Genomic DNA, 12,846 nt, shown 5'->3' on the forward strand with positions numbered 1-12,846 from the left:
TGGTGGAGAAGAGCTCTCGAATTGGAGGAAGTGGATGCTGCTCATCATCCGTGCCATCAAAAAAACTCTGACTAGCTTGCCACCAATCAGTGGCAACTCTTCCTCCGTGGGTGACAGTCTTTGTAATGGAATGTTGGCCTCCTAAAATATAAACTCAAACAAAGTTAAACGTCTACTATTAATAACTTGTTTATATTATATGAAAGTATTTGTGTTAACTTACATTATTTATTGTGGCATATGGTATTAAGTCTTCCCAATCCAACAGAGTTTTCCTCTTCCAGGAAAGCCCTGGGAATATCATTTGACGTTTTATTGCATATGTACGCATGCTGGGGAAAGCCTCGAATATCCAAATCTACAAACAATATAATAACAAATTAGTAATTGTTAAATAATTAATTATAATTTTAGAAAATTATATAGAAATTCTTACCTTAAAGGCCCAAACAAAGCCTGACAAAGTGTATTTGGACCCATCGCCCCGCAAACTTTTGCGGTCATCAAGGCAGACGACAACTTAGTCCAGGTAGCTTTCCATATATACGAACCCCACGGAACAGATTCCATGCATTCAGGTCCTCTACCAATATTATTAGCTCCCGATGAATAGGTTGTCTGCCTCTCTGCCTAAAAAGCCGGCATACACAAGTAGTAGAAGGCATACTCGGACAACATCGACGTCTTCCATCCGAGTGAAACCAGCTTTCTTATTAAATAATTTCTTCAGGTCGTCGACATGTAGGTTCGGCTTCTCCATTGACTCATCCGAAAAACCCGGATAACCATGATGGGCGGGCGATATGACGAGTGTACCGGCCTATCATCGTGTCCGAATCGTAGACCAGTGATTAAGCAGAACTCCTTCCGCCCAAAGCAAGTATACGCTGGTGGAAAATGAAACCATATCTCTTCCTCACCACGTTGTATACTGTCGGGTAGATTTGATGTCATGGTCTGAAGCCACAAATGGGTCAAATTAGCATCTCCACCCGGATGCTGTACTCTCAGCCATGGCCCGAAGCAGGTTTCCTCAAACAATTGTCTTTGAGCAGGTGAAAGCTTCTTTGCAATTGTAGTGGCCAGGCTGACTTTATTTCTCAAGGTCAATTGAGCCGAAAAAAATTTCTACAAAAACAATAAACATACCAAGTTAGATATACCAAAACTACACTGTGAGATATACCAAAACAATAAACATAAAAGTAGTAGTTTATTCTTGAAACTAAAATTTGCAACACTGTTTTGTCTTTTGGTTGAAATGAAAATCGCAACGAGAGAATCGCAACGCGAGATGACAATCGCAAACGAGAGAATCGCAACGCGAAATGAAAATCGCAACGAGAATCGCAACGCGAAATGAAAATCGCAACGAGAGAATCGCAACGCGAATGAAAATCGCAATGCGATTTTGGTTTCGCGTTGCGATTCTCTCGTTGCGATTTTCATTTCGCGTTGCGATTCTCTCGTTGCGACAGTCATTCTCTCGTTGCGATTTTCTTTATCTCGTTGCGACTCTTTCGCAAATTGAAACTTGAATGGATTGCATTACTTCAACCAAAAGACAGAACAAAGACAAAGACAATACTACTTGAAAATCGCAACGAGAGAATAGCAACGCGAAATGAAATCGCAACGAGAGAATCTTAACGCGAAATGAAATCTAAGTGAATGCTTAATCTATTATTGAATGACCAGTAAACTTATCATCAGTTTCATATGAAAAACCTACAATAATGCAAACATTTCAAATAAAAATAATTAAAAAAACTAACCCTCGGAGGTTGATTTTCCATTTCTGAATATTGTGAGGGATTTCTGACCGGAATGGTTGTGAGGGATTTCGCCGGAGATGGGGACGAAATCTTCGGAGATGGGGACGGATTTCTTCGCCGTAGAGAGTGAGAGATGGAGATGGGACTGAGTTGTGATTTTAGGTGGGATTTCGCCGGAGATGGGGACGGAAATCTTCGGAGATGGGGACGGATTTCTTCGCCGTAGAGAGTGAGAGATGGAGATGGGACTGAGTTGTGATTTTAGGTTTTAGGTTATGAGTTGCGATTACGGGATTTTGTCTTAATATTCTTTTTGTAATTTGAAAATAAAATACGCGTAGCGATTATAATGGCGCTTTAAATATCGCGTTGCGATTTACGGATACGCGTTGCGATTTTATGTATTATCGTTGCGATTTACGGATACGCGTTGCGATATACGGATACGCATTGCGATTTACCCATACGCGTTGCGATTTTACGGATACACGTTGCGATTTACGGATACGCGTTGCGATTTATGTGTTCGCGTTGCGATTTTCATATTCGCGTTGCGATTATTGAAAATCGCAATGCGAATTTGTACTATCGCATCGCGATTTTCAAGAATCGCGTTGCGATTTTGGAAACTGATTTGCGATTCTGGGGATCGCGTTGCGATTTTTATTTCGCGTTGCGATTTTGTTGGTCATTTTGGCAAATCCAAAAAAAGTTGGTTAAAATCGTATATTATTTTTTTTGGTCACTGAGACGATTTTCTCTAAGAAATAATGCTCTGTGATGTCAAGCCTGCAGGATAGGACACCCAAGTTTGCCCTTAATATTGCAAAGCATGCCAATTAATTTTGCAGTTAATAAATGGAATTTACCAAGTTCCAGCCAAAGTTATGTATACCCTTATGGTACCTAGCAGCTTTCATCTAGCTGTTTCAGTCAGTTGCAGTTTAGATTGTATCTGTGATCTTATCTTCAATTGAATGTGTTGCATTCTAATCAGAGTTGGCTATTGATGGTCGCTAGCTCAGAATAGAAAAGATTTGATGGTATGTTCAATCACTCAAAAGTGTTGTAATGACGATGAAAATGTAAATATCTTATGTCTTGCACTAATAAGTTCCTTGGCAGCTTGAGAAACAATCAAGAGTGGATTCATATCCTCTTTTCGGTTTACCCCTTTTTTTACAGTTTAAGAACCATTAATCTTGAGTTATTTTTCTGCAAGACATTTCCTTGATTATCGAGTGGATTTTTTATTTTTTTTATTTTGAGATTCGAAGTATCCGTATGCTTGTCAGAAAAACTCTTATGACCAGCAATTATGGCCGGTTTGTTATTATGGGTAATTGATATGTTGTAGCTATTAGTTACACGGTTAACCTTGGACATGCTTTAATTTTACCAGGTTACCTTCATGTTTTGTCTATTTGCTTACCCTTTGTTTATAAGGGTCTTAATGGGGCATTTCACTTTGGCCAATATGAAAAGGGTCAGCCATTGCCAAAATTTGGTGAATGGGATGTCAACGATCCTGCCTCAGCCGAGGGATTTACTGTGATCTTTAACAAGGCAAGGGACGAGAAGAAAACAGGTGGCCACCCGAGTCACCAGAAAGGCTGATCCTCATGCTAAGCCTGGAGCAGAACCTGGCAAAACCCAACCTGTATGTAAATATCTAATGACTTGTTTTGACATCAAATAATCGTTTACTTGAATGTTCCATTTGAAATGATTGCTATAAACTGTTGCTAGTTGACATTTCCCTCCGTATATGATGCTATTTTTTTTAGAAAAAATGGTTTTGCTGCGTTCAAGTCCCAGCTGCGGAATCTTGACGAAACCCTACTCACATAAGACTACTTCCACAAGTATGTTAAAGCCCCACCATATATTCCTGAACAAGATAGGATCTCTAGGGCTTGGCCTTCTAGATTTCCTTTTTTGTGGTGTATGATCTAATTCTGGGGGGAAGAAGTAAACAAGACAAACACTTACTGTATCTATGTATATTGATTTGGTGGATTGTTATGACAAACTGTGTTATTTTATTCTGCCTTTGTCTTTGTGTTACGAAGCTATGGAGCTTTTCTGTGATACATAACTTCATGTAATCATGTTACACATGATCGGTGTGTCTTAGAAAACTTGTCTTTGTTATCTTCTCATTTTCATCTTTTTATTGGAAATGTATTTCAATGGCAGTTTATAACATGCAGAACATGTTTCCGGATTATGGTTGTATTTTGATGGCAGTTTATAACATGCAAAAGAAAAATATGTTTTCAGGTAAATCATGTTAAAATCTAAATTCTCAGCCGTAACAGACAGTGAATTCAAGATCACTGTATATATCAAGTGCCTGAGTTGACAAAAGTTTGTAGTATCCTGTAACAATAAACATTGCAGTTCAGTGCTAGAATTAAACCTGTGACATTCCAAGCTTTCGTTCAAAAAGGAGTCGGAGTAGGTAAACTTGCAGAACACTAGCTCCAACTAGTGCTGCGGATTCGCATAAGGCCTTGTGAACGGCTGTTATACTCATTGCGTCGTTTACTGCATTTACAGTCAGCCAAATCATCAGAGGAAAATTAATTAACTAGAAAGGATTAATGAGAGTGTTATGCGTAGATACAGTTCTAAACAATCTAATAAACGTAGTGTAGCACCGTAATTCGCAATTGAATCTAGCAATTGTGTCAAACTGCTTCGAGGAAAATATTTCAGGTATCTATGAGCCTGAAGGTTACTAGCAGACATATAAGTTCCAAAGGCATCAATGATAGAACATCATACACAATTGTCTGTAATTAAAAGTGAAATGGTGAATACCTATTTTCTGACGTTCTGTCTGAGCATCTAACCAATGCTGTTCGAACTGGATGTTATAAGAGCTTCCTCTAACTTTGATATTTGTTCTAACAAAGGGTCCAAATGCTCTGCAGATAAGCACATGAGAACAACAGTTAGTGACTTCTTATTAAAGCTTTCACCAGGGGAAGAGAAACATAAAGCAAATAAGATACGACTGACCATCCTTTGCATGCTGATCATAGTACGAAAAATGACTTTCATGTACATCGAAGTCAACCGTTTCATAATAAGGAGATTTATTACTGAAGCAGAAGCGTGGACTCCTTTTTGATGACAACAAACTCGAATTTCACTTATCTTGTCGCGATAATCTTGAATCTGATCACCGGAGGTCCTTCACCTAACAATTGCAAAAGGTAGCGAGTTCGATAAGACTCTTGAGACACTGAGTTCATAGAGCAGTCGGATACAATTTAGATTAATAAGATCACCAATTCCAAACACTATAAACTAGGTCTTCACAATGCCCTAAATAAGAATATGCAATAACTGAACAAATGCTAGCAATCGAAATACAAGTACACGAAGTATGAAGGAGGCGAGGAAGCTTACCACAAGATCAACACCCTTATGACTGTTATGCCAAGACGAATCGGACTTAATGACGACTCTAATTCCAAAAGCGGGATTCGGGATACACAAGATTGATAGCAATATAACAGCCACAAATTCAAGAGATCCAACTTTCATCTGCAATTAAAAAGTCAAATAATCCTAGTTATGAAACTGACAAAAAATGAATATATCAAATTATACAAATCAAATACTAAAGACTAAGTTTGATTCGCTGGAATGTTTATGAGGGAATTGGAATTTGTGAAAGAATTGAAATCTGTCAGGAATTGGATTCAATTCTATATTTTTTTTGGCAGCAAATGGAATTGGAATCCAATTTCATATTCTGTTTGGTTCGCAGACATGTCAGATGAATTTGATTCAGTAATGTAAAATGACAGAATTGTCCTTCTTGCTTTTTTGCTTTATTTTAATTTGTTTTACAACTTATATGTAGTAATATATTAAAAAAATAAAAATATTAAATTTTCATTTTATGATTGATTATTCATTTTAATAAATTATAAAAATCATGCTAATAAACATCATAAGTTAAAATTATCGCAATTAAAATATGTAAGTTATCAAAAGATAGAGCAATATTTCGATACATTCCAATCGGATTATGTTAATTAGTTACAAAAATATACCAAAAGCTATTTTTATTCATATATGAATTAGAAACCCGACCCGACATGAAATAAAAAAAATATTTTTATTCATAAAAACATTGATTTAATTGAAAAAATTATATATAGAGGGGTATTATTGTATTATTCCTAAATATAGGTAAAATTATATATTTTCGGGTCGTGTTTGGTTTTTTTACCCTAAACTCGAATCCGACCTGATCCGAATATCACGCTTAAAAAAATCCGACCCGACCCGAATATCACACTTAAAAAACCCGACCCGACTCAACTCGAATATCATACTTAAAAAACCCGACCCGACCCGAACAAAATAAAATTTCACTCGACCCGAAATAATAAAAAAATATTTTTATTCAATAAAAACAGTGACTTAATTGAAAAAAATTATATATAGAAGGATATTATTGTAATTATTCCTAATTATATAAGGTAAAATTATATATATTTTTAGGTCGGGTATTTTTCACCCTAAACCTGAACTCGACCTGATCCGACCCGAATATCACACTTAAAAAAATTGACTCGATCCGAATATATGAATTAGAAACTCGACCGACCCGAATAATAAAAAAATATTTTATTCAATATATGAATAAATTACCAAATATTAATGAAGATAGTATGATCAAATTTTAATTCCATCCAATAAAAATTTAATTTCATCCATTTTTGGATGGAATTCATTTTCTCTTATTTGATGGAAAGTAAAGTTGAAGGATTCAAATTCTTTAAAAAACTTAACCAACATAAAAAAAATGGTAGAATTGGATTCCAATTCTTCCAATTCCAACAGATTCATGCCAACCAATGTAATACCTCACAAAACCTAACATGATAATAATTATAAACAGTACCAACTAGCAAAGTTTTCTTAAATCTTTCCACAAAAACAAGTAATGGAATCAAAAACCCAAATAATTCCCACCAGTTCTCTCATTTTCCCCCCTTCAAGTTTCTGATAAAGATTAAAACCAATTCGAAACTATTTAGTGCAGGAAAAATGCAGGAAAAAATATGAAAACAATTCGAAGCTACGAATTAAAATAATAATAAAGCTATGAATTTTAATTGAAAATAAATTTAAGTTACCTTTAATTTTCTTTTTCTCTCAGTTTTTCTGGGAGAGTACAAAAGATGTGAAAGATTAGATTTGTGAAAGATCAGTTTTTTTAAGACCAGCAGTAGCAGAGAGGAGAAAGAAAGTCCAACACGGTCTGTCTTCAACGTGGTTATAATCACCTGTGTCTCATTTAAATAATATCAGTTTCGGTAAACTACACAAATGATCCTCAACTATAGAGAAATACTTTTATCAATCCTCTAATTATTAAAAGTTACAAATAATCACTTAAATATCCATATGTTTAAACTCATTTTTTCAGTTAAAAATTGATTATTGTTTGATAAAATCATATTTTAGTGATGCTTATAAATATCGTCGTTGCTTTAAAGTATTGGCTCAATAACGTAATGTTTTAAGCATTGACTCGATTGTATAATATAGAGGAAGATTCGATCCACAAAATAACACCGTAAAACTTTTAACTAAAAAGACATATCCAAAACATATGAATAATCGAATGATTATTCTTTAATAATCAAAAGATTCAACAACATAACGTCTTATAGTCGAGAGATCATTTATATATTTTACCCTATCTTTTTTCAACCAGGTTGGGCCTAATGTTTTGACCCTTATGTTAATTTCTCTCTCTTTATTAGTTTGTTTGAAATTTCTTTTTAAGTTTCTATAATTACTAAAAAATCATTACTAGATTATTATGAAAGATTAATTTATGAGAATATATTTATTTAGTTAAATGACATCCAATAGTTTTTCTTCGTAATGAGATGAAAATAGGTACATACAGTACAAGGACAATAATATATTGCACACTCTACATGAATGAATCTACTTTAAAGGCACAAAACAAGCCAACGAAGCTAAAACTAGAGCTTTGAACATGACAGAAGCCGGTATCCTGCCCTTATCCTTGCGAGAGAACAGTGCTTCGTACACTGGTGCATTGAGACTAACCATAAGTCCACAAAGCACAACCTGAGACGTCAACTTCCTCCTATCCCAACCCCACAAAAACATCTTAACTGCAACACCCACTAAACTCAACATGTTCACCATTGCCAATGTTGATATAACAGTAACATGATGGATGTGCTCCCGAAATCCATCATCTCTTGCCGGTATCTCATTGAGGCATCGTCGGTGACGACCTTGGCCGTGATCTTAAACGTTGTCTGAGACAATCCGAGTTGTCTCACTATGCAATCGATGAAGCCAAAGAAGAAGGATGTTGTTCTTCGAATCATCCACATTCTTTGCGAGTTCCACCAAGCTTTGAATGTAAGTCCATGGAATAGAGCCTCCACTATGCTGTAAAGGTTATTGGATATGAATACATATGCAAAGGGTATAAACCATCTGCTTGATACCTGTGACCAAAAATAATGCACCATTTTACTATCTGAAAAAAGGGTTATGAAAATTCTTATTCTAGTCCTTTATACTATGCTCAATTTAGAATTTAGTTATTGTCCTTTAGCTTGATATGATTTGATAATTTGCTTATAATGTTATTAATTGGTCCAAAAAGTTGACATCGTTAACAATTCATATTGAAATGCATATAAGTAAATTGGCCCCTAATATACCTTGATTCCCAAATTGATCCTTAAAGTTTTTTTTAGTCAAAAATGGTACCTAAATTATCATTATTCTCGATTTACCAAAAGAATACTAACCAATAATAATGTGACACGTGATATGCAAGGACGGAGCCAAGATGTGACTTAATGGGGACATATATATGTGTGTGTAAAATAAAATGTGGGGTCAATGTTTAATTATTAAGTCGTTAGTTTAAAATTTTAAAATTAAGTGTTCATTGTCTAAATTGTCTAATTTTGAAATTCACAATGATGTAAGAAGTGTTTAAACTAAAAACATAATAGAGGACTAAAACTACTTATGAAATTAAGCTCTGATGAATTGCGTATACATACCTCTGGGAATAAAGGAATGCCTTGGACCAAAGAAAAAGGAAGAGCAATGGTATAATAGAGGTGAGGTAGGGAAGTTGGAGCCCACAACAGATAAACACAGTACCCCATTTGAGCACCCAATTTGATCTTCTTATGTCCGTAGATGAAAGGACAGTATTTGGAGAAGAAGATCTGGAACAGTCCATCCGACCACCTTGTCCACTGAACAAGAGCTATGTCCAAGGTTGTTGGAGCAACTCCTAGGAAAGCAGTGTTGTCCGGATCGTAATAAACTGATTTCCATCCCCTGCAATGTATTTTCAACCCTGTCACCATATCTTCAGTTGGACACCCGTATATCAATCCCATCTGCACAGACAAACAACGATGCATTCGAATAGAATCATCGGTTTCACGATGTTCATATTAGTTTAGCTTTGATTACGTATTTAGTTTACGGATTCCTAACTAACAGTATATCCACACCTCGTTTCCCCATTGAGTTCCCTTCTCATAGTCACAACTAGCAAGAACTTTTGATGCTTCCTCCAATTCATGAACTGTCCTGTCATCATCCTTCCTCGTTTCCCAATTCGACGATCCTTTATATTCCTCGGAATACTTGCTACCCCAAAGACTCGTTCGCCGGTGAAAACAGCTGGTGCCGCAATATAATGCGGCGCCGTAACTGCCCACTCCGGGAAGTTCGACCTTCGGAACCATCAAATAAAAGAAATCAGTCAAGAACATAGTCCAAACATGCATGTTCTAATATCTGTAGTGCATCACCAACCTTGTTAATTACTGGGAAGGAATTTCCATAAAGATCATTCTTGGTGATGTTATTGAAACACTGTGGATGCTGCACAAAAGCAATCTGATGGCCCCTTTCTTCATCCATGAAGAAGCAAAGAGCATCTTTTATCGAGTCTGCGTTATTCGCATACATGTCGCAGTCCAAATTTAGAACGATTGCTCCATTGCTGATCTCTGATGACACCCTTATCTGCATCATTCCATTGGTTATTAACAACAATTTTTGTTGATATGCATGTATTAACAACACAATTTTTATATAGATACAAATAAAATTTCAGAGCTAATACAATCAATAAAATGAATAACTAACGGAAGAAAATCGATTTCAAGAATGAAAATTCAAATTTGAGGTTTGGCACTTCCCAGCGTAAGCATCGCATAGATCCGCCACCCGTTATTTCAGTACAAATTGAGTCCTTAATTCATTATTCTTTTATCAAAGGAAAGAGGCAGTTACCAGTGCATTCATGGCTCCTGCTTTGAAGTGATGAGGGCAACCGGGTCTCTTCTCTCGAGCCATGTAAACCAGTGTGGGCAATCGACATCCGTCACTATCCACTTCATTTGCGTCTCTTCCATCGATCACAATCTGAAATAACAAAAAGAAAATTTCTCAAACCATCAAATATATAAAATCTCTGCAGGGTGAAAAAAAAATGCAGTGTTTCACCTGCACAATGGGCTGATGATTTTGCTTGGTTACATTACAATTCCACTCGGAAAATCCTTTGTGTTGATTCTTTACTTCTTCTGGAACACTACCTTTGTTAATCACTGCGTCAATTTGTTTCACCATATCTCCATATTGTTCCTTCCAAAATTAAAGAAAACAACTACAGTTGATCATTTAATCAAACCAAATGTTGGAGATCTATCTATCTTGTTTCTCTTGGTAAAGGTCAGTACAGGTTATGGTCGTTCTTTTATATATGCATTAAAATTCAAACTGTACTATAGTACAGGGACCTTTAACGTATATTTAATTTCTTTTTCTACATGCTACTAAAACTATATATTTAATATTTACCTTGATGAACAGCCATTGTTGAGTATTTGCAGTTCCTTCAGACGCATCAGAGCTGTGGGGTAAAGTAAGCCTCAGGGACCTTGGTTCAACGTTGAATTTTTTGCAAAACGGGATCCAAAGCCTAGCAAAACGGCAGGCCTCCAAGGGCATAAAGGTGAGTTGTGATCCACCGTCATCGGAAAGATAAACACTTAGTTTCTCGGTGGGATAATTCAGTGACATCGCCGATAATACGGTGTTAATCACCAAAGTCGGTGGCTCCACCGTAGGATCCGCCGTGCATACGAATATGTCCACCCCCGGTAACTTAGCCTCAGAGCTGTGATCAATTATCAAAATAAGTAAAACGTACATATACGTTGAATTTTTTTACATGATCTTTGAATATATTAATATATACTTTGTATAATTTTTATTTAAAACCTTTTTATAAATTTCTTTACTGAGATAAATTGTATTTATATTCTAATTCATAATTATAAACACTTTCCATATAAATATAAAATATTATAATTTTTTTATTAATCTAAGATTATCACAAATAATAATACTTGTTTTAAAATTTCTTAAATGTTCAAATATCATAAAGCCATTGATATTCGAATTTAAAATCTCTACAACTAACTATTTTTTTAAAATATTAAAATAGCTTATTCATGCAAAATATTACAATTATGCATACAACAATCTCATATATTATATTATATTATATTATTTATATTATTATATTTATTATATTATATTATATTATATTATATTATATTATATTATATTATATTATATTATATTATTATATTATATTATATTATATTATTATTATATTATATTATATTATATATTATTATATTATATTATATTATATTATTATATTATACATGGACGGATGTATTATATAATATATAGAGGACAGATGTATATAGAGTAGGAGGTTTTTAGCCCCCTTAAAATTAGATTTTTGTCTTCACCAACTTTTGAAATTAAATATATATTAAATTTTTATTATTTTAGATTTAAATACTTTAATTTTTTATATTTAATTTTACCTTAGTCCCTTTCCCAAATTATATATAAATACGTACAAACTCATTCATAGATATATCTTTTATCTGTACATTGCCATCTAAAGCGTAAGACAACCACATATTGTGAAGAAGTGGCACGCTCTCCAAGACATTTTCTCTGGTTTAGAATTATCTTATCAAGTACAAAATTGGAGGATTAAATTTAAAAAATATGTTAAAAGGGCTTAAATTGAATTACTTATTTTAAGAGGGATCAAAGATGAAAATTTCACATCTAATCAAATGAGATTCGATGTTTAATTACCTTCGAGAGAGGTTGTCCTTGAGAGGATAGTAACGAACAACGTTCCAACGAATAGCTTGAGTAAGGATCCAGTAAACCCGAAGCCTAGCTCCGCAAGAAACATCCCTATCCATAGACATCGACCCCTCTCGCCGGCGCGGTATGCTCGACAATCTATACGCCCATATCGAACATATGCCGACAAATATCGACAACGAAAACAACCGGAAAGCGAGCTTGCCCTCGGCCTCTTTCGTCTCGAAAAGAGGCAACTTGTTAGCTCTCTCTTGCACCACCGGTTGCTGAGTTCCACCCATCTGTATTTTCCCTCTCACAATGAAATACGACACTTATGGATGCGCAGCAACTAACTTTAGCCAAGGCATATACATATATAGAAAGATATTACATGTGCAAACGGAATGGAAGAGATTAGACGACATTTGAATAGGACGATCACGACAAATAACTTCCTTTCACTACTTCAACCGTATGTGTAGGTAAATAATAGATTGGTTTTATCCCTTTAAGCCACCATGTGTTACATAAGAGTTATTTAGATGTAAATCATTGTTTGTTTTCCCTTTTGTATTAATCTATATTACATGACTGCACCATTACATGTGATCAAATCTTGTCTGAAAGTGACCGTGTATCTAATCTTAGCCAATCAAACAGCTACAGAGGGATGATAATGAATTGGGCTGAGTAGGGTTTTTTACCCTGTCCAAATCAGATTCGAACGAACCCTTCTATTTGATCTGACTCGAGTCGACTTGAATTTAGGATGTTTCATCATATCCGAAATTTAATTCGATTTTTGAGATAAAAAATTTATGTTCTA

General features: G+C 35.0%; 1 long non-coding RNA gene and 2 pseudogenes across 1 annotated transcript; 1 reads left to right on the forward strand and 2 right to left on the reverse strand.

Annotated features, from left to right (window-relative positions):
• LOC120145711 overlaps window positions 1-12,355 on the reverse strand; it is a 16,806-nt pseudogene extending 4,451 nt beyond the window's left edge.
• Window positions 3,257-3,822, forward strand: LOC120145713. Its single transcript, XR_005518145.1, has 2 exons — window positions 3,257-3,435; window positions 3,563-3,822. It is a non-coding gene; the product is annotated as an uncharacterized LOC120145713 (long non-coding RNA).
• Window positions 4,192-5,333, reverse strand: LOC120145712 (annotated as a pseudogene).
• Window positions 12,356-12,846: the final 491 nt, after the last annotated feature.

This window comes from Hibiscus syriacus, unplaced genomic scaffold (genome assembly GCF_006381635.1).
Source record: "Hibiscus syriacus cultivar Baekdansim isolate YM2019G1 unplaced genomic scaffold, ASM638163v2 tig00110893_pilon, whole genome shotgun sequence".
NCBI classification, from domain to species: domain Eukaryota; kingdom Viridiplantae; phylum Streptophyta; class Magnoliopsida; order Malvales; family Malvaceae; genus Hibiscus; species Hibiscus syriacus.